Source organism: Rattus norvegicus, chromosome 9 (genome assembly GCF_036323735.1).
Source record: "Rattus norvegicus strain BN/NHsdMcwi chromosome 9, GRCr8, whole genome shotgun sequence".
NCBI classification, from domain to species: domain Eukaryota; kingdom Metazoa; phylum Chordata; class Mammalia; order Rodentia; family Muridae; genus Rattus; species Rattus norvegicus.
Genome location: NC_086027.1, coordinates 110,666,436 through 110,693,513, shown reverse-complemented (window position 1 = coordinate 110,693,513; position 27,078 = coordinate 110,666,436). Strand labels below are relative to the sequence as shown.

The window sequence follows — 27,078 nt, the reverse complement described above, 5'->3', positions numbered from 1 at the left end:
TGTCTTTAAAATAGCATTTTAAGAACTCAAGTATCTTCTGATTTTAAACGCACCGATCTTCACTTGGGATTGAAGGTGGTGGGGATAGAGGAAGCAGAACAGAAGCTTCGTGTGTCTGTGTCTCCAGGTTACACGTCTCTCTGATTGCCTCAAACTTTGGTCCAAATGCCTTATCTATTCTACGCCAACACATATTAATCATTTAAGAAGTGTTGATCTTAAACTGCTGATATAAGGTCTATTAGCCTTAAATTTACTTAACTTTTCTTGGTCGTCTTTGAAATTCCTCCAGAGTAACTGGGATATTTTCAAGATTCTAGCAACAGTGAGCCTTGTAGCTATAGCACCCCTTGCCCAGAACTGGGCCAGTACCCATGCAGAATCAATTACCTCACAATAGGCACCAGTACCCTATTCCCTATCCCTAGCAGTGAACCTTTCAGGTTCATCCTGTTAATCTGACTCCAAGGAACCAGCCACGACCTGACCATGAAGCCAGTTTGAGCAGAAGTCTTTGAAAAGGCGTCCTTGTTGTCCTTTCCTATTTGATCCTGCAGCTCCTCCACCACACAAAAGATGGACCAATGTCTGCACTGAGTTTCTTCTCTTCTCTTCTCTTCTCTTCTCTTCTCTTCTCTTCTCTTCTCTTCTCTTCTCTTCTCTTCTCTTCTCTTCTCTCCTCTTCTCCTTTCTCTCTCTCTCTCTCTCTCTCTCTCTCTCTCTCTCTCTCTCAAAGTGCTTGTAGGTAGTCACTGCCTGTAAGGCTCAACAGCATGGAAATACTAGGCTGAAAAAATGTGATGTAGGATACATATATATATACATGTATATATGTATATATATAAATATATATAGGTATGTGTGTATGATATATAGGAATATATATATACATATATATGATGTATAGGAAAAATAGTGCTTTTTACATAGCAATTTTTCCAGTGGACAAATTTTGGTAGATATGCTAAAATTTGCATATCTACCACTGGAACCCCAGGCATCATTCAAGAGTTCACTTACTTTGAATTCAATTCATCTATCCCTGCAGCCTCAGACCATAGCTGTGTGCACCACTGAAGAGCTTTAATTAAGAAAGATTAACTGTGGTCATTATCCTTTTCATCCTTCAACACACACACACACTGCCGCTCCATTCTTTGGAGGAGGCAAGATCTCTCTGCCTGCCTCTGCTGGAGTACCTTCGTCTCTTCTCTGGTTTTCTGCAGCATCTGTCCTACTTGTCTTTCTCTAATGTGTCCTTTATCCTTGCTCCCTTCAGAGCAGAAGTTCTCATCCTTCCTGATGCCGTGGCCCTTTGATACAGCTCCTCATGTTGTGGTGACCCCCCCCCCCATCCCGGAAAAGATTTTCATTGCTACTTCATAATTGTAATTTTGTTACTGTTATCAATGGTAATGTAAATACCAGTGTTTTCCAATGTTCTTAGAGGACCCCCGTTGAAGGATCCTTTGATCCTGAAGGTGTTTCCAGCCACAGGTTGAGACTGCTGCATTAGGGTAAACTGTCCATGCCTCCCCGTTATTACTGTCAAGTGAAGAATCGCCATCCAGGCAGCCTCTCGTCTCCTATGTGCCACCCTGAGAGTTCTAACACTTTCACAGAAGTCAGTGTTACTTTTTCCTCAGATTTAACTGATTTTTTTAAAAATAAGATCTAAAGAATATTTAGGAGTGCATACTGTATTTACAGCTTCAGGACAGAAGCGACAGCAGTCATCAATTGCAGTGAGCAGAACGGAGAGAGCAAAGGAAGCTAGAAAGCAGCATTTAGAGATGTGCGGACCAATGATGGCAGGATGGGAATGAAAACTGCTCACTGATCCTCACACACCAACTCCTCAGTGCCTTGGAGAGATGGCTCAGTGGTTCCAGAGGTCCTGAGTTCAATTCCCAGCAACCACAGGGTGGCTCACAACCATCTGTAATGGGATCCGATGTTCTCTTCTGGTGTGTCTGAAGACAGCTACAGTGTACTCATATACATAAGATAAGAAGGGTTTACCTGCTCCTCCCCTGAGCAAAGTCCCATGACTTTCATTTGAGAGGTGCCTCCCCCATATCCTGAAAGAAAAGGGGGAATCTGGATGAAGGCAACATGGAAAAAGCCTTTCCCACGAGGTTCGTGAGTGTATAATTAGGCGTGATTTATGTTCGGAATGGTAAGACGTGTTCCTGGACTCTGGTTTCACGGATAATTTTACTGAGTGTATGTGGGAGTTTTTCCTTATCAGTCACATAGCTCCTGTCAAGCCATGCCTGTTCTCGACAGCAGTAGACGTTTCCCCACAAAAGAATGATTAGTGTCTTGAAATAAGTCAACACTGACTGCTCAATTGTAGCCCCCAGTCCCCTGCCTTCTTTGGAGCACAGACTTAAATCTGTTTCCTGAATTTTTTTGGTCTTCATATATTTCATTGAAAATAACTTTTTTCATACAATGTATTCCGATTACGGTTTGTCCTGTCTCAGATCCTCCTAGCCACCTACCCACCCACTCATCCAACTCCATGCTTTCTCTCTTCCTTTAAAAAGACACAGGCAAACAAGCAAACCATAATAAAAAGAAAATTACAAGAAACAAGGACACACAGACACCCAAGACCTAAAAACACAAAATCTGTTTCCTGAATTTTGAATCATAAAATACCCAATAGTCCCTTTCACTTTTGAAGTTTATGAGGTTGGATTGATCAACAGTAGAATACTAGAACAATCTTGCCAGTGACGATGGCTGTATGTAAAACAGGACTCTAAAACAGCTGGCTTCCCTAAGGTTCCTTTAATGTATGACGATTTAGCGCATGCCCACTCTGCTCTAATCCAGCCCACCACGGTTTAGCGCAGGCCCACTCTACTTTTATTCTAGCCCACTACGGTTTAGCGCATGTCCACTCTGCTCTTATTTTAGCCCACTATGGTTTAGTGCATGTCCACACTGCTCTTACTCTAGCCCACTATGGTTAGCGCATGCCCACTGTCCTCTTACTCTAACTCACGACAGTTTAGCGCATGCCCACTGTCCTCTTACTCTAGCCCACTATGGTTTAGCGTATGCCCACACTGCTCTTAACTCTGTTTCTCATCAGTGTGCTTTAAAATTATTCAGATTATTCTGTCTTTCTGGCCCTTCATCTCCCAATTCACGGGAAACAATGCACCTTTATGTGAATTTTCTTCTGCTAACCATTCTTTTCTTACAGAGCCTTAATGTACATAGAGAAAAACATGCGTATTCCTCTCTGGTAGATGGTAAGAAAATGCTCTTCTGACACGTGATAAAAGCGTGTGGACGAGCTTATTGAAGACTGTTGCAACAGGGGTAATACACCAGGAAAGAGAATGCAGCAAAGACTTACTTATGAGCATTCATGAAGGGCATTTATGAATAGATTAAGGAGACCCTGGATAGAAATTAGTAACACAAAACACAAGGAGATTCCAACTAATCTGACCTAAATGGACTCGTACTACAAGTAAGAGTCTTACTGATGAGAAACTTGACCAAACAGGAAGGAAGATAGTAAGGACGGAGAAAAATTTCCAATTCTACTTAGCATAACGATACCCAATCTTCCTAATGCTGCAACCCTTTAATTCTTATGTAATGTTCCTCATATTGTGTTCCTTCTGTGAACATAACTGTAACATTTTATTGACGGCTGTCTTTTAACAGTAAGATTAATAAGGATAATTTCCAATATACCAATTATCACATCACTCTCCTCTTATATTTCCTTAATTAGTAAAATTAGTTACAAATAATTTCCATACAGAGGTTTGATAGAAAACGATAATTTATGGGAGAAAATGTTTTAATAATTGAAAATTTGGTGTGCACAGTTACTGTCATAAACTAATAAAAATGTGAAATGGAGGAGCAGGTGGGTGTAACAATAATGTCAAAAACCATAAGACTGAAATTTCATTTCTAATCTCAAAGGACAATAAGAGACACTGATGAGCTAAATTTATTTAAGTCGGGACATTTAAACAATCTGTATTTGTTTTACGTAAATGAGAAATCTCAGGAAGAGGGGTTAGTGGTAAAAGCACTTGCTCCTGATTCTATCACTAATGCCACTGTGCTGGCTAATCTATGTCAACTTGACACAGGCTAGCGTCATCTCAGAGGAGGGAATCCCCGTTGAGAACTTTCCTCCACAAGATCTAGCTGTAGAGCATTTTCTTATTCAGTGACTGACTGGGAGGAGGGCCCATCCCACTGTGGATAGAGCCATCCCTGTGCTGACTCTATAAGAAAACAGGCTGGGCTAGCCATGCAAAGCAAGGTTCCCGCCCTTCACGAATTCCTGTCCTCCTCTCTGTTCTTGATAAGATGTTTTATGGAACTGTGAGTGATATAAACCTTTCCTCTCCAAATTACTTTTGGTCATGTTATTTTGTTCCAGCAATAGTAACTCTAAGTTAGACAACTACGAAACAACAACAAGAAGAAACTTGTTAAGTAAAGTTCCCAGAAAAAAAGATAACACTTTGTATATTCTACAAGGCTGATTGACTTATTAGAAATTCTTGACTATAGAGAGCTGGAATGTAGCAGATTCACAGCCAAACCATTCTGGGCTAACATTAGTCCCCTGTCTGATGAAACCTTCATGCATCTGTCAGGTAAACCCTTCGGAAGTATCAATCTCATTGACTAGCAGCTTCCACCAACACTGAAGCTCCAGACAGTGTCTTGTAACATTTAAAAATGTAGCAGAGGGATTCCCTTGTACTGTAACCACCTATATAATGACAGCCAATGGACTTGGAAGATGCCTTGTATGTGTTTTTTTAGTTCCACAACCTCTATAAAAGCTCATGCGGTTTCCATGTTAGAACATAGAATTTGGGGCGACTTGAATTATGTCCCAGGGCCATGGTCTCTAGTCACTCATATTTGCCTCAGACTAGACAGCACACACCATCTGTAACTTCAGACCTTCCACAGACAGGCATCTACACACATCACACACACACACACACACACACACACACACACACACACACACACACACGGGGGAGGGGGCCAATCTTACACTGTTATCAGATAACAAAATGATTTTAATTAACTAGAGCTTTTCATTCGTTCACTGACTCCCATCCCCATCCAACAGGCACCTACACGTTTCTAAACATAGTTTTAAACATTTATAAAACACCCACTTGTATGCTGTATCGTTAATTCCCTGGGCTCTACACGTGTATGATTTTTGTTATATACTTTTCTGTGAAGTCAGACCATAATTGGCGTGTTTGATGTACAAGTGTGTGCCCCGGTAGCCATGACAAGCTAAACCAGCCACACTTCCTGTTACACTAACCACAGAGATAAGCAACACTGAAACACAGTCAATTATTCACTACACTCGTGTGGCGAACAGGAACAGTTGAAGAGGCCCAGTGACCTCAAGTCCATCCTTTGGGGTACATACAGGAGATTTAGGTTTAAGTAAAAAGAGAGGTACACACAATTAAGCAGTCCTTTGGAGAGCTTGATCACCACTTCCAGTTTGATTATGCAAAGTGATTCTTGTTTACGTAGGGGCATCAGTCTGGTTGCCAGAAACGACTGCTTCTGTTTGCTGAGTAATCTAGGGTTTTGTGATATAAAGCTCTGCTGTTTCCGAAGTCTGAGGTGACTTCACATGATTAAGACAGTGACTTTCCTCTCAGCCTCCAGCCCTGAAAAAGGATGAACAGTTAGACACTTCTTGAGGAATTGACATGCCTATGTGCAGAGGTAAACAGGCGACCCAAAGCAGAGAAGACAGAAAGCAATGAAGGCAGGGACACCAGGCTTTATCACGCATTTAGCGTCCTTGTAGCCCGAGCAGGGAGTCAAGGTTTTTTTTTTTTTTTTCTTTAGTAAAAGCAGCTCCTGAATGCCTGTTTCTGAATTTCTGAAGATGGAAAGCAGCCACAGTTGAGCTGCTTGGAGATTTTTACATTAGTCCACGGATGCGTTGTGGAAGCTTTGGGGGTTTGAATGAGTGAGTTTATGGCAAGCCAAAGTAAGAGAAAATAGTGAGTGATAGATACACAGTACAAATAAATGTTAGACAGACAGACAGACAAATAAAATCCAGCCATCAGAACATCCAACACAACTGGGACAGTTAAGGCAGCTGGAATCCCCCGTTGAGCTTTCTTGCCACAGATGAGCGTTCTGTGGCTGAAGTTCCAGCTTCTCTTTCCCTCTGCAGGCACTTTTGCGTCGTGGGACGAAAACACTAACATCTGTTGCCAATAGTTTCCCTCCAAGGACAAGATGTTTTTATTCTTGGGCTGTCCTTGTTCTCTTCTTCCCCGTGACAATGTTAGTGATAGGAGCAGTTTATCCTCACACAAATGGCCTTTGAGGACTCTGGAAGACAAACGAGCTTGACTCTGAAATGGAGTAGGTGAAATCTTGCTTCCAGAGCCAGCTTCTCAGTATGCTCAAATCATGCATGAGAATTCGCCACTATAATGAATGTTGTACCGTTAGAAGGAGTCTTACTTCACTTTGCTTCAAAAGCCAAGATAGCTGTGCTGAGAGGTATCCTCAGCTGCAAAAGATAAATGATCTGAACACTGCCCACCTTCTAGCTGCCCGAGACCCTGCAGTTCTTGGAGGCTCCCCAAGTACCCTTAAGAGTGTGCTGAAAAGAAGCAAGCTTAACCAGTATGCCGCCATCACGTTCTCCCTGTCCACTGAGTCAACCACAAAGAAAAGAGAAGACAACGACACACTTGTGTTCACTGTGTGTGTGTGTGTGTGTGTGTGTGTGTGTGTGTGTGTGTGAAGGCTAGCAAGAACCAGATACTACAATGATATGGCCAAAGTCAACACCTTGGTAAGGACTGACCGAAAGAGGCTGTGAGTGTGTGTGTATGTATGTGTATGTATGTGTGTATATATATATGTGTGTGTGTGTATGTGTGTGTATGTATGTGTGCATATATATGTGTATGCGTGTATGTATATATGTGTATTTATGTGTGTGTATGTATGTGTATGTATGTATGTGTATATGTATGTCTGTGCGTGTTGTATGTTCAGCTGCCTCCTGGTGGCTAACAAAATTCTAAATAGATATGTTTTCAGCACTAAAAAAAACAAAACAAAACAACAAAAAAAACAAAAACAAAAACAAAAAAACCCTGAAAACCAAAAACCAAAACTGTCGTTCAGAATGCCAATGATGTTTAACAGAGCTGGTCAAATCCATTGCCAGAGGCGCACCCCTCACGGGGCACCAGCACAGCTGTTGTGACACCCACATGTGTCCACAGAACCGCTGGCAGCTTTAACTCCGCCCACTGCCCTTCTTTTCCTCCTCTCCATTGTTTGTGTGCGCTTGTTTCTGACGTTTTCCTTTTGTGTGCTTCTCTATGTCCGATGTGAGACTTAAGTCACCGAGCTGAGGTGGTACCCACTGTGTACTTGACTCTGTAATTCAGAGAAACATTCCTTCTCATTTTGTAACTGTAGAAGCTTTTCCTGTCTTTAGAGACTATACTAACTACGTAATAAACCATTCAATAAAACAACTCTACTCTGATTTGTTCATAAAATACTGCATAAATTTTGTCCAATTAAATTGAGTCATTATTCTCGTAAACTGTCATCTCAATAGTACAGCACTTATATTTTGTAATATCTCCACTTAAAACAATTGACAAGGTTATTTTGTCTTTAACTTGGAACCTTGGACTGCTGTTGACAGAAAATCAGTGAGTACCGTGCTATAAACTAGGAAGCACAGCTTGAAACGTATCCACTTTTATTTCCTCCGTAGAGCCTTTTATTCCCAGTGATAAGTTCATTTTTGCTACCTAAATTGTAGAAATAGGCCCTGCTAGCAAGTTGTGTTTTGTGTGTTAACACGGGACCGTGCTCAAATGCATGAACGTGCTGAAGAATTTGACAGCCTTTTCCTATGGGAAAAGATGTCTCACTGTGACTGGGGCCTGGAACTCAGCAGACAGTAGACAGATTAGCCTGGGGAGGAGAAATAACAGATTGTCTTGTCTGCAGATTCTTAGTTGTTGAGCTCCTAATTCTACCAGAGACAAAGATTTATATACAAACTTCACATCATAAAAAATGGCAGACTTAGGGTTTTGGAAGGAAAGCATCGAAATGTTGGAGATCAGACCCATGGGTCTCTTACTCTTATCCCCTGGGATATTTAATACCAATGAGCATCTGAATTTCTGTGTTCAGTGGTAAAGGTAAGCCTTCTTAACAACGACGACGACGACGACAACAACAACAATAATCTTCCTGGAAGCAGAGTGAGATGGTGACTAAGTCGGATTCTGTGCCAGTTCTCTCTCAGACATGTAATTTACACAGCCGTTTGTGCACTGTCGCAGGAAAGGAAGACAGGTAAGAGACGATGGTGCCTGGGTTTCGTGAGTAGGAAGGAAAGAAAGACTCGGGGTTGGGGATTTAGCTCAGTGGTAGCCTAGCAAGCGCAAGACCCTGGGTTCGGTCCCCAGCTCCGAAAAAAAGAAAAAAAAAAAAGGGAAAGAAAGACTCACTGAAGAAGGCAGGAAGGCAGGAAGGAAAGAAGCTCCACATGGCCCTCTTACAACTCCGTGCAGCTGGAGAGAGAATTGGATCCAGGGCTTAGACTTAAATCTCAGTACCAGGCCTACCATAGCAAAACCTGGAGCTGAGCACGTAACCCTCATCCCCGGGGTCCTGGGTGTGAAGTGAAGGGATAGAACTATGTAAGCCAAGAGACAGGACTTTCCCCTGATGCTGGTCAGTAGGATTGGGGACAGGCTACCTTCACTCTCAGTGTTGTAAGTCCTGTAGGAAGCTGGCCGTTGTTCCAAAGGACCGGTCTGTACCACACTTCTCTCAGTCGCTGGTATCACAGCTGTCCCAGTGCTGTTGCTTTAAAGATAAAGCCACCATACTTGCCTCTGGTTCAGCCAGAAACTGCGCTCCAAGGGAACCAAATGTAATGGGACTTCCTCTCGGTGAGTGCAAAGCCAATGGACACAGCTGAAGATGAAAGAATAGGGAAAGACCCAATACTTTGGGCAAATAAGGAAAGCACTGGGGTTATTCGCAGTCCGTGTCCTCCCTGGGCAGAGAAAGCATGGATAGCGGTTCTCTTCTGTTCATGTAGGAAGGGTGTACGAGTAGGATGAGCAGATTTCTGAGCATGCTCAGATTAAGGTCATAGATCAAATATTTAGGAAGAAAAGATGGAAGACACAGGTTGTTTCTAGATGCATTCGGCTCAAGGGCTCAGGGCACTTTTTGAAAAAGGGACAGAGTAGACGGGAACTACTACCGCGCATGCTCAGTTCTGCACTATCTTGAGGCACATTATACATCATCACCTGAAAGAATGACTCAGAGAGGCTCGTTGACCAGGCTCCTAGAAGGTCCTCTGAGGAGTTAGAGTTGAAAGGAAAAGAGAAGAACATTGAAGGTTCAGTAGGAGTCTTTAGAGGAACGGCAGCGTCTCCTCTGGGAAGTGAAGGCATTTTCCCTTACAGTTTTCTTCCTCGTTAAATGTCTAACTGCTGATAGCCAGGATCCCATCAGCTATGGCACAGACACTGGTCCACCCCTGACATAGTGCAGGTCCTTGTGGTGTAGCCTAGCTTAGTGCCAGCCCTGGTGACTTAGAGGCAGCCTTCTAACAACCTTGAGCAGCCTGGTGCGGAGAGAGACTCCGTTCTCTGGACATAGAATAGGGTAGGTATGCACAAGACTTTGTTGAGCCAGTGAAATCTAACACTGGGAAGAACCTAATGGGTCCCAATCCCAGCCAAGTGGGGCCAGAGATGATGGCCTATTGTAGATGTCAGTGTCTCCAAAGGCGAGCGGATTAGCTCCTGTATGACTATTCTTCCTGCATATTTCTTGGTTTTGCTTGTTTTGTTTTTCTGCTTTTTTTTGTTGGTTTGGTTTTTTGAGCCAGGTTCTCATGTTGATCACGTGGTCTCAGACTTGCAGTGTAGCTGAGGCAGGCCTCAGAGTTTTGATTTTCCTAAATCTATCTTTTAAATTATGACTTAAAATTTACATTTGTTTATTTGTGTGTGCATGCACATATATATGTCTGTCTCCCGTTGTCTCTGTCTTTGTCTCTCTGTCTTTCTGTGTGTGTGTGTGTGTGTGTGCGTGCGTGCGTGCGTGAGAGAGAGAGAGAGAGAGAAAGAGAGAGAGAGAGAGAGAGGGGTGATTAGAAGACAGTTTTCGGGGCTGGGGATTTAGCTCAGTGGTAGAGCGCTTACCTAGGAAGCGCAAGGCCCTGGGTTCGGTCCCCAGCTCCGAAAAAAAGAACCAAAAAAAAAAAAAAAAAGAAGACAGTTCTCTCCATCTACCTTGTCGGTGCTGAGATGAAGTTTGGTTTGGCAGGTTTTAAGCTCTCTTACCAATGAGGCATCTCACTGGCTGTCAATGAGCCCATGTGTTAAGCGTTAAGATTACAGGCATGTGCAAATCTCTGATTCCTACATGTTTTATGAGGCACCTTGTTAGAATTCTCTTTAAAGCACTTAAGTAAAATTCTCTTACTCAGTGTACTTTAAGGTCTATGAAAAGAAAGTAAACCAATGTTCTTATGTTAGTTTCTAACATAACCTATTTTATTTCTGTAGTTACTTCTGTCAAATAGCCCCTCCCTTTCAATAACATTCCTTAATATTTTTGTACCCAAGTACATTTTACTTTCTTGCTGATGAATTAGAATTGGATAAATGAGGAGTTAGATATTATCTACTTTGAAAGCATCAACTTCATTCATTCTAAGTTTATGAGGTTTGAGATACAATTAAACTTAGTGCTTATCTTTGAAACAGCATTCCAAACTGAATAACAAGGATTTCTTCTACAGACATTCCATTCAAAGAAAATGTTAAGCTTTAAAAAACAAACAAACAAACAAACAAACAAACAAACAAATAGGTATACCATACCTAGGAAATCTAGAACACTATGAAAAGACTAAATCTACAAATAATAGGGATAGAGGAAGAAAAAGAAGCCTAAATGAAAAGCACAGAAAATACATTAACAAAATCATAGAAAGAAATTTTCCCACCTTAAAGGAAATGCCTATCAAGGCACAAGAACCATGCAGAATACCACATAGACTGGACCAGAAAAGAATTCCCCATATCACATAATAAAACACTAAATGTACGCAACAAAGAAAGATACTAAAAACTAAAAGAGAAAAAGACAAAGTAGTATAAAGGCGGGTCTACTAGAATAACACCCGATTCCTCCATGGAGACTCTAAAAGCTGAGGAGCCTAAGCAGGGGGTCCCACAGACTCTGAAAGACACAGATGTCAGTCAGAATACTGTGTGTGCACAAAAAGTACCAATCATGATCAACAGAGAAAATAAAACCCAGGATTAAAACCAAATTTAAGCAATTTCTCTCCATCAATCTAGCTTTACTGAAGGGAGTAGGAGGAAATTTTCATTCTGAAGAATTAACCACAGCCAAGGAAATACAAGGAATAAATAATCCCCGACCAGTCATTCAAAAATGGGAAAACTACACCCCCAAAAATCAAATAACAGGAATCAATAAAAACTGCTCATTGAGAACTCTCAACATTGATGGTGTCAGTTCCCCAATAAAGACACAGAAACAGATCGCATCAGAAAACATGACCCATCCTTCCTCCACATCCCAGAAACACGTCTCAACATATGTCACCATCAAAGGTAGACGTAACCTCAAGGTAAAAGGATAGAAAATGGCATTCCAAGCAAATGGCACCGAGAAGTAAGCCCATGGGGCCATTTTGCTACCTGACAAAATAGACCAAACCAAAAATGGTCAGAAGACACCACGTATTTACTAAAGAAAAAACATCCAAGAGGATACTACAATTTATGCCCTGAACATAAGAATACTCAATTCATAAAAGAAAAATCACTACAGCTAAAACCACATTTTCACATTCACAGAGTAATAGTAGGTGACTTTAATACCCTTCTCTCTCCAACAGAAAGGTCATTCACAGAAAAAAAAATTAAACAGAGAAATGCTGGAATTAAATAACATCATAAATCAAACAGGTCTGGGAAGATATCTGCAGAACAATTCACCCAGACACAAAAGAATTTGCTTTCTTGTTAAAAGCTCATGGGATTTTCTGCAAAATTGACCACATACTTGAATTAAAAACAAGATATAAAAACCTTAAAACAGCCTTTATTCTATCGGACCTCATGAATTGAACTGGATATCAAAAATAGACAACAGTAGCAGCGACAAAGAGTATGGAAACCCATGTGTCTTAGTTAGGGTTTTACTGCTGTGAACAGACACCATGACCAATGCAAGTGTTATGAAGGACAACATTTAACTGGGGCTGGCTTACAGATTCAGAGGTTCAGTCTGTTGTCATTAAGTCAGGATCATGGCAGAACCCAGGCAGGCATGGTGCAGGAGGAGCTGAGTTCTACATCTTCACCCGAAGGAAGCCAGGAACAGACTGAGCATCCCCAGGCAGCTAGGAGGAGGGTCTCCAAGCCCACCCCCACAGTGACACACTTCCTCCAACAAGGCCACACCTTCTAATAGTTCCACTCCTTGGTCCAAGTATATGCAAACCATTATACCATGGAAAGATTAAAAACTGGAAAAATGGATCAAGAAGGGATTCAAGGGCTGGAGAGATGGCTCAGCGGTTAAGAGGACTGACTGCTCTTCTAGAGGTCCTGAGTTCAATTCCCAGTAACCACACGGTAGCTCACAACCATCTGTAATGGGATCCAATGTCCCCTTCTGGTGTGTCTAACAGCTACAGTGTACTCATATACATAAAAATAAATAAATCTTAAAAAAAAGGAAGGGAGTAAAAAAAAATTATAATTAAATGGAAATGAAAACACAACATACCCAAACACTTGGACACAGGGAAGGCAGTTAGAAGAGGCAATGTTCAATATTGCTGGCTACCCCTGAAATGCAAATCAAAACTACTTTGAGATTTCACCTTGTACATGTCTTGTTGGTAAAGATCAACAGAACAAGTGACAGCTAATGCTGACTAGGGTGTGGAGTGAGAGAACTCATCCATTGCTGGTGGGAGTGAAGATTTTTACAGCCACTATGGGAACCAATGTGTCAGTGCTTCCTGAGGACGGGAATAGATCTACCTCAGGATGTGTCTGAGGTATGAGGTATCCCTGCAAGCTTCATGGTTAGCAGCAAGACAGTCATCCACAAAGAGGCAAGAATGAAAACTCACTTCGGCCTGACTCAGTCAGCAAGGCCGTATCAAACTTCAGAGTGTGGTGCCAGCTGGTTTATTGACAGCATATTTAAACATAATATAGTTCGAGAAACAGTTCTCTGGGGTAATACAATCCCTGGTGCTTAAGGAGGCAAAATCAGTTCAAAACTAAACATTAGCTTAAGGACCTAGGGAGGGATCTGACATGGTCTTGGTCATACACATATTTTAAAGGTCATTTGGGCTATTAGCCATTTCCAGGCCTGGTTCTGGGAGCTTGATATGGCCTAGCCCTTCAGATAATGCAGATCAGCAGACTGTTACTCACTTACAACTCCCAGCCTTCTAGATGGAAAAATAGGTTATATATCCTCTCCTTTCGGAGGATGATCCTGCTTGCTTAACGTTCCTGATGTCCTTGAAGCACAGTGGGCACAGGGACCTCCCTACACCTCAGGATCCAGTTATACCAACTCTTGGGTGTAGACCCAAAGTCGTGTGCTTAAGCATGCTCATTGCTGATCTAGTCATAATCGCCGGGATTGAAAGCAACCTAGACATCCCTAAGCGGGAGAATGGATGCAGAAAATGTAGTATATTTCTACAACAGAGTATTACTCAGCTGTTTAAAAAAATGATGTCATGAAATTTGCAGAAAATCGGATTGAACTTGTAAAAATCATCCTGAAGTATCCCAGATTCTGAGGATAAACGTGGTGTGTATTTGCTTATATGTCTATATTTGCTGTTAATAATAACTGCTGGGACAGCATACGATGACAGGGACTGCCAGCAGTAGGCCAGGATGGAGACATCTCAGTAGCCCACAGCAGCTCTTTGTAAAGACTGGTTGTTCCCATTTCCCCTAACCTTAGCCCTGGACAACGGCTGCATGGATTTCATTTGTGCATGACTGCCTTTCAGTTGGCCTTGGAGTGCATAATTATTCTATTATATCTGACTGTCCTACTTCTCTCTCCTTCTGCTCTGGTGGATTCTGTGAAACTAGATGTCCCTTGATGTAATGATTCTTAAACAATTGGAAATTGAGCATAGGGGCACAGCACAGCACAGCCCTAATGGCCCAGGTACATGTTGTGTGTTCTCATCTTGGAAACAATGTAATGACTGCACAATGGTAGTTCCAGATTAATGCTGACTTGCAAAGAAACTTTAAAGAAATTATTAGAAAATGAATTAGAGCCAACATTGGGACCCTAAGAAAGGAAAAAGTTATTGAAATTAGGAAATAAGTTTTACATAACATTTGAGAGTGGTTCCTGGATAAGGAAGTATAGAATATATACAATTATATACCAGTAAAACTAAGTCAAAATACTGGGACAGTTACGAGAGTCATTGTGTGCAATGAACAGAAAGTTATCGAAACCACTGAGTTAAGGGTTAACTTGATTCTGTCTGGCCACTGCCTGGCAGCTTTGCCCATGTCATTTATCATTAGAGCTTCACAGGAAAATGCAAGTAACTGACCTTGGAGCTTTGAGCTCTGAAGTATAATAAGTCAAAAGTTTAAATAATGATAAGTTTGCAATTATTATTATTATTTTGGCCACAGGCCTGGGAATAGGGGAAGCTTGAAACTTTGGGGAACAATTGTAATTCTTAGTTCTTTGTGGGATGTGGTTATTCTTTTGAATTTGATTTGGCAATGATTATACAATGCCTTTTTTTCTACCTGCTTTTGGATTATGAACAAAAGACTGGGGCAAGAGAAAGGGTAGAGAGTGAATGAGAGTGCATGAGGGAATGGGTGTGGGAGCAAATGTGTGAGCGAGTGTGAGAGGGAGTGTGAGAGCGAGTGAGAGAGCATGAGAAGAGCATGTGAAGAGTGAGTGGAGAGAGAATGTGAGGCGTGTATGAAGATTGTGTGTGTGTGTGAAAGGAGAGTGCATGTAGAGATATGTGTGAGGTGTGTATGAAGAGTGTGTGTGAGAATGAAAGGGTAATGAACAGAGGTGTGCATAAGTGTGGGAGTTCGAGAAAAGAATAGCACAACGAGAAAAGCAGAGTGCACAAGAGAATGCAGAGTGTGTACAGCCTCGAGCTGAGGGAGAGAGAGAGAGAGAGAGAGAGAGAGGGAGAGAGAGAGAGAGAGTGTTTAAGCCTTGAAATTGCCTGTCAGTTTATACCCAAAGAGTAGCCTGTGTGTTTTTATTATGCGCCTTCTAGATATCCTTGCTTCCAGTTGAGAACGCAGATCCTGTGTCAAATAACCAAGTTACAGTGCATAGAACAACAGAGGGTAGATACAGAGTAAGGGACTAGAGGGAATGGAGAGCTCTTATTAAGAAAGGGAATTAGGACAGATAGATATGAATGGAAGTGTAGAGATAGACTGTGAAGATGAAGTAGCGAGGAGGGGTAGAGAGGGTGTGAGAAAGAATATGGGAAGAGACACCTAGTATTAAGGGCCATTTGAGGGGTAGTATGGAGACCTAGCACAGTAGACATTTCCAAAATATATGCAAACATGAAGGCAATCTAAGTGAAGTTGCCTAATACTGGGGGAGACGGAGTCCCAGCAGGCCAGCTCCTGTGACAAACCAAGCTTCCAGTACTGGGATTGGATTAGTCTAATTGATTTGTTAGCCAGAGAGGCCCCACAGACAACCCAAAACAATCTCTGCTGTTGCAGACTGTAGGTCGCTCTCCAAACACTGACATCGAGGTCCCAATGCTGAAGACGACGCCTACACAACTCATTGAACATGGAGATGTCAAGCAGGAGGCTACATAGAGACTTCTATATTCTTGTGTCTTTGCCACAAGTGGTATTCTGCACACTATCAAAAGAGAAAAAACATAAAACACCAAGCCAGCCAGAAACCCTTATTCCACAATGGCATCCTGCCTGCAAGATATGCTAAGATAATGTTGGCATAAAGGTTGTGGGAATACCCAACCTAAGGTCAAATCCATGACATAGTTCCCATACCTGACACCTCTTGGGTGACCAAGAACTTGAGACCAGATAGCACAGGGACCTAGGATAGAATGAAATATTTAATACTGGTACTTTTTTAAAAAGGAAAAGCGTAGTGATAAAATGAACCCTGATGATATTCTGCTATAAGGTGGTGTCTTGTTCTGCCATTGTCAGAGAAGCTTTCTCCTGCAGCAGATGAGAACATATACAGAGACCCACAGCCAGACATTAAGCCGAGAGTGAGAGACTTCCCAAATGGAATGTGTCTATCGAGTACCTCCCCACAGAGCTCAGGGAACGCCACAGAACAGGAGGCAGAAAGGGTGTAAGAGCCAAGGGGAATGGAGGACACCGAGGAAACAAAGTCTTTGAATCAACATAAGTAAAACTCATATGAACTTCCCGACGAAAGCAGCACACACAGGAACCACACAGTCTCCAGCAGGCCCTCTCACATATATTTTGGCTTCTAGTTTAGTGTTTTTATGGGATTCCTGAATGTGGAAACAAGTGGATCTGTGATTCTCATGCCTTCTCTTGGTCTCTTTTCCTTTTGCTGGTTTGCCAACTTTGATGTAGTAGTTTTTCTCTTACCTTACTATATTTTACTTTGTTACAAAAATGGATGAACAAATGAAAACGAGCCATGAGGGTAAAGGTTAACAACTAAACTGTCCTTTATCAGTGAGGCCAGGGTAGGTCTCACGTTCAGAAGGAACAACATTTTATAGGTTTGGTTTTTTCTTGGTGGGGGGGAGGTGTTATCTGGTGACACGTAGGTGTTTTTCTTTCTTATTGGATGGTGTTTTATTTTGTTTTCTTGGTTATAAGTGGTTTTGTTGTTGTATTGGTTTTTGCTGAGTTTTTGGGACCTAGGCTCTAAGACAGGGCTTCTCAACCTGTGGGTTGCAAAAGGGATATATATATATATATATATATATATATATATATATATATATATATATATCAGATATCCTGCATATCAGCTATGTGACTCTTGATTCATAACAGTAGCAAAATTATAAATATGAAGTAGCAACAAAAGTAATTTTATGGTAGGAGTCACCACAGCACAAGGTATTGTATTAGGATCACAGCATGAAGAAGGTTGAGAACCACTGCGAAAGTGATGTCAGAAAGCGAACTAGGAGACTTTACTAACACAAGATCTACAAAATAGATCTTGATATACACATTACCAAAGTGTATAGATATGCCATAGATCTGCTGTGAATTTACTTATTTGAGGCACAGTCTCAGTATTTCCATGTCTGGCCTGGAATGTGATCTATAGATGAGGTTGGACATAAACTCCAAGATCTCCTACCTGTCTCTACCTCTGCCCCTCTGAGCACTGGGACTGAGGGTGTGAGCCAGCAGCCGTAAGTGACACGGTGTAGAGATGTACAGTTTATCTCTTAGCCTCAACATGCCAAATGAGGAAGCTTTTAGAATTCCAGTCCAAGATTCCTTACACGCCTGCCCATCGTGTTGTGCTAAAACATATTTAGCACTAATGTTTGAATAGCAAACCAGAGAGGTCCTATGTGGCTCACTAACACTGGTGTTCACAAATTTTTCTTTAAAAACTAGTATTTCTTGGTTTGGTTTGTTTGTTTTTCAAGACAGAGTTTCTCTGTGTAGCCCTGGCTTTCCTGGGACTCACCCTGTAGATCAGGCTGGCCTTGAACTCAGAGATCTGCCTGTATTTGCCTCCTGAGTGCTGGAATTAAAGGTGCCTGGCTAAAGACTAGTATTTTAAGATGGTCAATATTTTAGATTTTACAACAGGGCCAAGACCAAGGTAAAGTACAGCTGTGTCCTGGCAAGGCTTGTGCTGTTCTGGAGGGAATATATATCCTTGTAAGTCCCATGGCTTAGGCTCCAGTAAGAGAGAACCAACTGATAACAATAGTAACCCAGGAAATTAGTTGATGTAAGCTTTATTCGACAAGAGAGGCTTTGTGGGGGGAAACAAAGTGGTCCTCTAAATAAAACCAAAGCTACCTTTAAGCTTTGAATGTTGTCACACAGTAGGGGTGGTAAGAAGAGGTTGGTAATGAAGAACTATGACAGAGCAAAGGCAATGATCTAATGGTCACAAGTCAGGGAAACTTAGCCAGGCCACTTAGTTCTGACTTGGAGTTTTTGTCTTTGGAGAGAAGGATATTCCTTCCTTACGTTGGAGAATCCTTGCCTCTCACTTGGGCCTTGAGATCTGCTCTGGGTGAGAACTGCCTGAGGCAGGACAGAGGAACTTCTCAGATACCTTCAGTTTTTCAGTGTGTTATAGTATTACATTTTGGGGTGGCACGTTCTGTACCTCATCAAGAAACAAAACCAAAAACCCCTAACAATATCATGGCCATCTTTGTTTAATTTCCTGTAGACTTGAAAGTATATATATATATATATATATATATATATATATATATATATATATATATATATATATATATATATATGTGGTACCAATGTCCAGGGTGGCATCCAATGTAAGGAGCTTGTTTTGTTTTTGGATTGGTCCAAGTGACCTTCCTGTCTGTGACCCTAGAGCACTGGGGTTATAGGTGTTAAGACTATATGTTAACTTCTTTAAGAAAGTCATGGGACTTTCAGCTTTTTTTTTTTTTTCTTTTTTTCGGAGCTGGGGACCGAACCCAGGGCCTTGCGCTTGCTAGGCAAGTGCTCTACCACTGAGCTAAATCCCCAACACTTTCAGCTTTTTATAAGCTACACAAAACATTAAATATTTTATTATAAAACAGGCCTTGTATAAATAATTACAAAAAATTTAATAAAGCCAGTCTTTTGTGTGATCAAGAATAGTTTGATATTTGTTTTTGTGATAAGCTTTCATGCAACCCAGTGTGGTTTCAAATTAAAAAAGAACTTATTTGTGGTGTGTGTGTATGTATATATGTGTATATGAATGTATGTGAACATTTGTATGTGTATGTATGTATGTGTATGTGTGTGAATGTATATATGTATGTATGTGTATGTATATGTATGAGTGTATGTGTGTGCATGTATTATGTCTGCATGTGTATATATGAGAGAATGTGTGTGTGTAGGATGTGAGTCAGTGCAGGTGCCATGTTCTGTGGTGTGAACATGGAGATCAGAGGATAACTTTCAGAGTCAGCTCTTCCTTCCACTACCAGTTCTGGGGATTGGTTTGCTCAGTAAACGCTTTAATCCACTGAGTCCCCACATAGCCTTGGATTTGCTGTGCTGCCAAGGATGAGCTTGAACTTCTGATCTTGCTTCCAATTCCAAGCGCTGGGAGGACAGGTGGGCACCACCACACCAGGCTCCCAGGGCCTGTGTATGCCAGGCAGGTACTCTACCAATCGAGCTAAGTCATACTCCACATTTGTACATGTGAGGACGAGGGGCTGAGATGGAAGGAACATTGTGAAGGACTTGAAAGAATGAAGAGGGAAATGGACTCTGAGTTAGCACAGGTGTCCTCGCCTGTGGACTCTTCTCACCTCATTATCAGTGCCCTCCCTGATTCCAAGATACTTATCGCTCTGTGAGTCGAGCTAAGCTGCTCGGAATGTAAACTGTTTCTGCTGATGAAGGAGAGACTAAGTTTTTCCCTTTGGAGTTTGACTAATTCTGCGTGTTAAATTCGTTTCAGCACTCTGACTTGCCTCTGTTGTGTGTTGTCTTTGAATCTCTTTGAACTGGCTTTCTATTGCACTCTAGTTCTTGAAACAATTAAAATATTACTTATGTCTTTATTTTTATACTAGATGCATTTTCTTTTCATTGTTTCAAAAAATGGCAGTGTGTGGTGTGAATGTATGTATGGGTATGTATGTGTATATTGAGTGTGGTATCTGTGTAGGTGTGTGTGGTGTGTGTTTGTGTGTTTCAAAATTCCAGGTCCATTACCTAGAAAGTGAGGCTGTTCTCTTTGATGATGATTCCGTCCACATTCAGTGAGCATCAACTATTTAGCACGGTGACTAAAACACATTTTTTTTTTTTAATGATCCAGAGCCCTCCCTTGTCTTTCCTATTGAGTTACCTAGTGACTCACTGTAACACTACAAACATTTATATTGGGCAGACCCACTGTTAATATTATAATTTGGTGTATTTGGGTTTAATAAGATTTCCCAGCCTGGACTTTAGACCTTACAGACATGATTAACAGTGCTGCTATGGGAAAATACTTTTTGCCTTCTGAGGAACTTCTGCTGATTAAACGGAAACCATAGTAACTTTGCCTCAGCTCTTGAATGATCTTGAGGCCACGACAAGATCAGCATTAATATGCAAATGGATTTTTAATTAGCGTTACTGTCTTGAGAACCAAACACATTATCTGTAAAATGCATTTATTTTTGTCAGTGATGTCATCACCGTTGAGAGTGTTTTCATTCATTGAGATCACCTTCCAAGGCAAAAGAACATTTACACATAGTTGAATGCAGATTTTCATCCATTTAAGGAGGAAGTAAATGTAGAAAGGATTTGCCTTCTTCTACAGATACGAGACTATGTGTCAAAGCAGTGTCTTAGATGCTTTTCCAGCTTCACCTAAGTCTCCCACCAAAGGAGGAAACATTGTCTAAAGGTCTTAGCACTGTGAGGCAATACAACGTGCATAGAAAGATGAACAATATCTCTATTGAGTTCTTTCAGTTCTGTTCCTCTGCCCCACACTAGATAACACCGCAGTTGGGGTATGAAGAGTGTTAGCATCAAGGATCACATATGTGTATCGAATGACACCTGTATATTTATCAAAGATACATTTGTACAGATGGGCAGGTTTAAAAACCTCCACCTTGCAATACATTTACCTGAGTTTTCATTTTATATATAACTGTTTATCAGAGGTAGCCTTTAGTCAGAAGAGATCTGTCTGCATCAGTACAGTGAAGCTTCTAATTAGCACCAGCTTGACTTCTTCGTGTTCAGTAGGGGGTGTTGAGTGCTGCCTTCAGCAGCAGCGCCTTACTACCAGTTTGCGGAGGGCAACTGTCAATAGCCTGAGATGTGTGAGGGTTTCCAGTTGAATTATTTCTTAAGAGTTCCTCAGACATTTGTGGTTTATCTTTTGGGAACTCCCTGTTCAGTTTTTTATTCCATTTTAAACCGGGTTATTTGCTTTCTGGATGTCCAGTTGTTTTTTATTTATTCATTTTTATCTTTTTAGCTCTTTATATATTTAAGGCATTAACACTCTATTGGATGTGTAATTGGTAATGATATTTTCCCATTTTGTCGTCTGCTATTCTGTGCCTTGACATAGAAAAGCTTTTCAGTTTCATGAGATCCCATTAATCAATTGCTGATCTCGTTGCTTGTACTATCAGTGTTTTGTTCTATTAGATTTGGGGTATCTGGCCTGATGTTGAGGTCCTTGATCCATTTGGAGTTGAGGTTTGTGTAAGGTGACAAATAGAAATCTATATGCATTCTTCTTCATGCAGTCATTCAATTTGCCCGGCACCATTTTTGATGATTCTTTTTTCTAAGTGTATGTTTTTGGATCTTTCTTTAAAAAAAAAAATCAGTGTTCATAGATGTGTGGACTTAGGTCTGAGTCTGCAATTTAATTCCATTGGACAAGGTGTCTGTTTATAGGCTAATGCCGTGCTGTTTGTATTATTACAGCTCTGTAACACAACTTGAGATCTGGGATGGTGATACTTTTTATTTTTTATTCAGGAGTGTTTTACTTATCCTGGGCCTTTTGTTTTTCCCTATGAGCAAATTGTCATTCCAAGATCATTTTTCCTGCTCTCAGCATTCCTTAATTTCCTATAGAATTCTGTAGTGTTAAGGTTGTGTGAGCGTTCCCCTTCCACACTTGCATCTCCATTAGGGTCATCATTGTTCAGCTCAGGTTGAGTCGGTCACATCAGTGAGACTTCATGGGTGTAGCTTCGGACAGTCCTAGGAAACACAATCTCACAAACTCCATTACTCTAGTCTTGTTTTGATACTCCTTCCACAGTGATTCCTGTGCCTTGGCTTAGGAGCTGTTTTGTAAATATGTCCATTGGAACTTGGCTCTATAACTGCAGCTTGATTGGTTGTGGTTTTCAGAACTGTTATGCATATTGCAAGGAAGAGTTTCTTTAATGAGGGGTGAACACTACAGTTACCTATGGGCATAAGGACACACATTTAGAATAGGTTAGAGACTGTGGTATCTACTACGGGAGATAGAGTAACTTTCTATTCTAGGTGTGCCCCTTATTGCCTCTTCTTGTCTTTTAAATTTGGTCACATGAAACAAACTATACAAAAATGAGTATTTCTATGTGAGTAAATCTATGACTTTCCTTGGCAGAAATTTGTAGCTCTTTGTAGTATTTAGGGATTCTTTTGCTTCTCAGAAAAAAAAAACAATAAAATAATAACTACTATTTGAGAAGGATTAAAAAGTTCTCCATCCCCTAAACACAAATGAGAAATCTCATTTTTATATAAAATCCTATTTTAAAAATGAGGACTGGTGCTGGAGAGATGGCTCAGCGGTTAAGAGCACTGGCTGCTCTTCTAGAGGTCTTAAGTTCAATTCCCAGCAACCACATGGTGGCTCACAACCATCTGTAACAGGATCTGATGCCCTCTTCTGGTGTGTCTGAAGACAACTACAGTGTATTCATATAAATAAAATAAGTGAATCCTAAAAAAAAAAAAAAAAAAAAAAAAAGTAAGGACCAATTCAACAAATGTATATTCAAAAGTCCACATAAAACATAACTATGACAACACATTAAGGTAACAGTATACTCACTGAAACTCTACTCCAGCAATACAACTATCACCTCATATATAGAAACCTGTTCATGTAAGTTATTACCTAAAATAGCCTAAACATAAAAAACAAACATGCATTTCTATAGCCTAGGAATTACCAACTTTCTGATACCATGCGTAAGTTAACTAGGAAAAAGGAGTGAAAATATTTTGAAAAATGCAGTGTTTGCTGAGGGACACCAAGACTAACATAGTGACACCACACTTATTGAAAAAATGCCTAGTCCTTCTTGGTCATATGTAAGGAACATGTTTCCTGCCCCTGGACCCAACAGGCTGTGGGTCTCAACAAATATTGATGGTTGCTGTGGGCAAATATTTTTACTTTCCTCCTTTGAGAATTGTCCTCTCTGCTTAGGTTAATGACTCCATGATAATTAGAGATATAATCAGAGTCTAGAAGGTGAGGGTGTGGTTAATGTCTCAGAAAAATGGTAGAATGTTGTCACTTTCAGGACTTTAAGGCTGTGGGAAAGAACACTGAAAACATAAGTTTGAAAATATATAATTTCTCAATTATGAAAAATATAAGGGTGCAATATGAATTACATAAGGAACTCCAGAGATCTAAAGGAAACAGAGACAGCTTGTCAGGAAGATAACTAAGGAAGGAGATTTCAGTACGGGATCCCACCCAACTATCTTGTTGTCTGTGCTTGTGCTTGTGCTTGTGCATTCTGTCTCTTTCTAAGAATCAAGGAGGTCATGGAATGCTGATTCATGGAATAATCAAAAGGAAACCTTGGGTAAAGACTGAATTGGTATGTAAAAAAAAAAAAAAGGAGGTGGGGGGGTGATCTGATCTGCAAGAGATGAGCTAATCAGATGGTTTTTTAGAATTGAAAAAAAGTTGGCTTGGTCCACAGCTCTCTGTGCCCAGATCTCGCCAGAAGAGAGCTGGTTTCCCAGGAGTGCTAGTACACCTGGGAACTCAGGTAGGACCACCACTTCTGCTATGAGGGACCCACCTGGAGCCCTTGGGACACAGGAATAGATGAGCAGTCTGGGACAGTATCCTTCTGGTTTCTGTCTGAACCTGGAGCTGACCCTGTGCCACAGCTCTTGGTACCCAGATCCCGCTGGGTGAGAGTTGGTCTCCCAGGAGTACTGACAAACATACTTACAGGAGGGTCAAGCCACTGTCAGAGATAGCAAGATCAGCCAACACCAGAGATAATCAGATGGCGAGATGCAAATGCAAGAACCTAAGCAACAGAAACCAAGGCCACTTGGCATCTTCAGAACTCAGTTCTCCAATCACAGCAAGTCCTGGATATCCCAACACACCGGAAAAGCAAGATTTTGATTTAAAATCAGAACTCATGATGATGTTAGAGGACTTTAATAAAGACATAAATAACTCCCTTACATAAATACAGGACAACACAGGTAAACAGGTAGAAGTCCTTAAAGAGGAAACACAAAAATCCTTTAAAGAATTATAGGAAAACACAACCAAACAGGTGAAGGAATTGAACAAAACCATCCAGGATCTAAAAATGGAAATAGAAACAATAAAGAAATCACAAAGGGAGACAACCCTGGAGATAGAAAACCTAGGAAAGAGATCAGGAGTCATAGATGCAAGCATTACCAACAGAATATAAGAGATACTGCTCCACCGGGGGATCCATTCCATATACAGACACCAAATCCAGACACTACTGCAGATGCCAAAAAGTGCATGCTGACAGGAGCCTGATATAGCTGTCTCCTGAGAGGCTCTGCCAGAGCCTGACAAATACAGAGGCGGATGCTCGCAGCCAACTATTGAACTGAGAACAGAGTCCCCAGTGGAGAAGTTAAAGAAAGGACTGAAGGAGCTGAAGGGGCTTGCAACCCTCTAAGAACAGCACTAATCAAACAGAGCTCCGAGGGACTAAACCACCATCTAAAGAGCACACATGGAAGGACTTACGGCTCCATCTGCATATATAACAGAAGTTGGTCTTGTTGGGCATCAATGGGAGGAGAAGCCCTTGGTCCTGTGAAGGCTCGATGCCCCAGTGTAGGGGAATTCCAGGGCAGGGAGGAGGAAGGGAGTGGGTGAGTGAATGGGTGAGGATGCACCCACATAGAAGCAGGGGGAGAGGGATGGGATATCGAGTTTCTGGAGGGGAAATCGTGAAAGGGGATAACCTTCAAAATGGAAATCAAAAAAATTCAATAAAAGAAAAATAAATAAATAAAAGAAAGAAAGAAAAAAGAAATAAAGAAAAAATAAACAGAGAAAGAAAGAAAAAAGCTGGCTTGAGCAGAGAGCTGTCTGGAGAGCTCCAGAGCAAGCAGAACATGGAGAGAGCAATCTGGAAAGCGCTCTTGAGAATAACATAGGCCATCTGCATGTAACCACGATTTGACTTTGAGTTGTTCATTTCACTGCTCTCAAACACCCCTCTCTCAGAACCCCTCTCCAAGCTGAGGCTGGTCCTAGGCAGGAAAACATAACTCTCTGGAAATGTTTATTTTTCTACAGATTAAGATGTAAATTTCACTTAGTATTAAGCAGAGTCCAAGGAGATGATTTTAAAAAAATCATGGTAAGTATGATATAAAAACAAAAATAAAAAAGAAGTAAATCATTAAGTTGTATCTAGCTGCCATTGCTAAGTTTTCGAAAAAGAATTAGAACATTAGTCCATGTCCAGATATCAAGGTCTGATCCCAGTGTTTACTGAAGTGGAAATACACTGTCATTATGGACTGGTAGAGGGCCTGGAGTTTTCAGGGGACAGCGTCTGCTTTATTGTTCCTGAACAAGTCCTTACACAGTGGAAGGCTACCGACTGTGATTGGTTGGCACATTACCTTGGACTGACTAGTGAGCACTCCCGCCATCGGGGTCTCCATGCAGAAGACACGCATTAAAGGAGACATGGAGAAGGCAGACTCATCTGCAGGCCAGCTACCTGCTACTCATGCTGGATCCAGTGTTCTGGCTTCAGGAGCATGGTGTGCCCTGCTTCTTATTCAGAAGTGCAGTGTGCCAGGCAGGCCGGCTGCTAGGTCATGCCTGCATTTTCTCCTACAGGAACATAATATTACTAGATTGACTGTATCATCTTCAACCATAATATAGTCCACATTCATAGATTTAGCATTTTTATTTCTACTCTCTCCTTGGGTTTCATTCAAATAGTTACTCTTTTATTTTCATGACATTGAAGCTTTTTAAAAAATCATTTCTGGGGGCTGGAGAGATGGCTCAGTGGTTGAGAGCACTGACTGCTCTTCCAGAGGTCCTGAGTTCAATTCCCAGCAACCACATGGTGGCTCACAACCATCTGTAATGGGATGCTCTCATGGGATACTCTCTTCTGAAGTGTTTGAAGAGAACTACAGTGTACTAACATATAAATAAAATAAATAAATCTTTAAAAAATTATTTCTGCCTGTGGGTATGCATAAGTGTATATACATGTGGGTGCGTGCATTCATGCACACCAGATTCTGATGCCGACTTGGGGGAGCCAGTTCTCTTTTAACATGAAGGCACCTAGAGGGACTGAATTCAGGTCATTAGTAACAGTGAGTTTGCCCACTGAGACATCTTGCTAGCTGGACACTGACATTTTGATAGTCTAGGCTAGGTGTCTTGTAAATTTTGACTTTATATTACAGTCAGCTTGAGCACAATGTACTTAACATGGACACCCATGCTACTCAGTGTGAATGTTTTAGATCGATCAAATACAGTCGGTTGAGGTGACCATAGCAGTCATCACCCTCCCTCCTAGTTACTGTTCTGTTGCTGCGAGGAGACAAGACAACCAAGGCGATGTTTGAAAGAAAGCATTTAATTGGGGGCTTGCTCACAGTTTCAGAGGGCTGGTCCGCCATCATCGTGGTGAAGCACAGCAGCAGGCAGGAAGGTATGGTGCTGGAGCTGAAGCTGGGAGCTCAGGGCATCTGCAATTTGCAGCAGGATTAGAGGGAGGGAGGGAGAGGGAGAGGGAGAGGGAGAGGGAAAGGGAGAGGGAGAGGGAGAGGGAGAGGGAGAGGGAGAGGGAGAGGGAGAGGGAGAGGGAGAGGGAGAGGGAGAGAGAGCCTTTTGAAGTCACCTTGAGTAACACACCTCCTCCAACAGAGTGGCACC

General features: G+C 41.4%; 1 long non-coding RNA gene across 2 annotated transcripts in view; it reads right to left on the bottom strand.

The window, feature by feature from the left end:
- LOC134480614 (uncharacterized) overlaps nucleotides 1–27,078 on the bottom strand; it is a 39,608-nt gene continuing 12,530 nt past the window's right edge. For both annotated transcript variants that reach the window (XR_010055066.1, XR_010055065.1), the window contains exon 2: nucleotides 1–26,891. This is a non-coding gene — a long non-coding RNA (uncharacterized LOC134480614). The remainder of the gene's footprint in view (nucleotides 26,892–27,078) is intronic.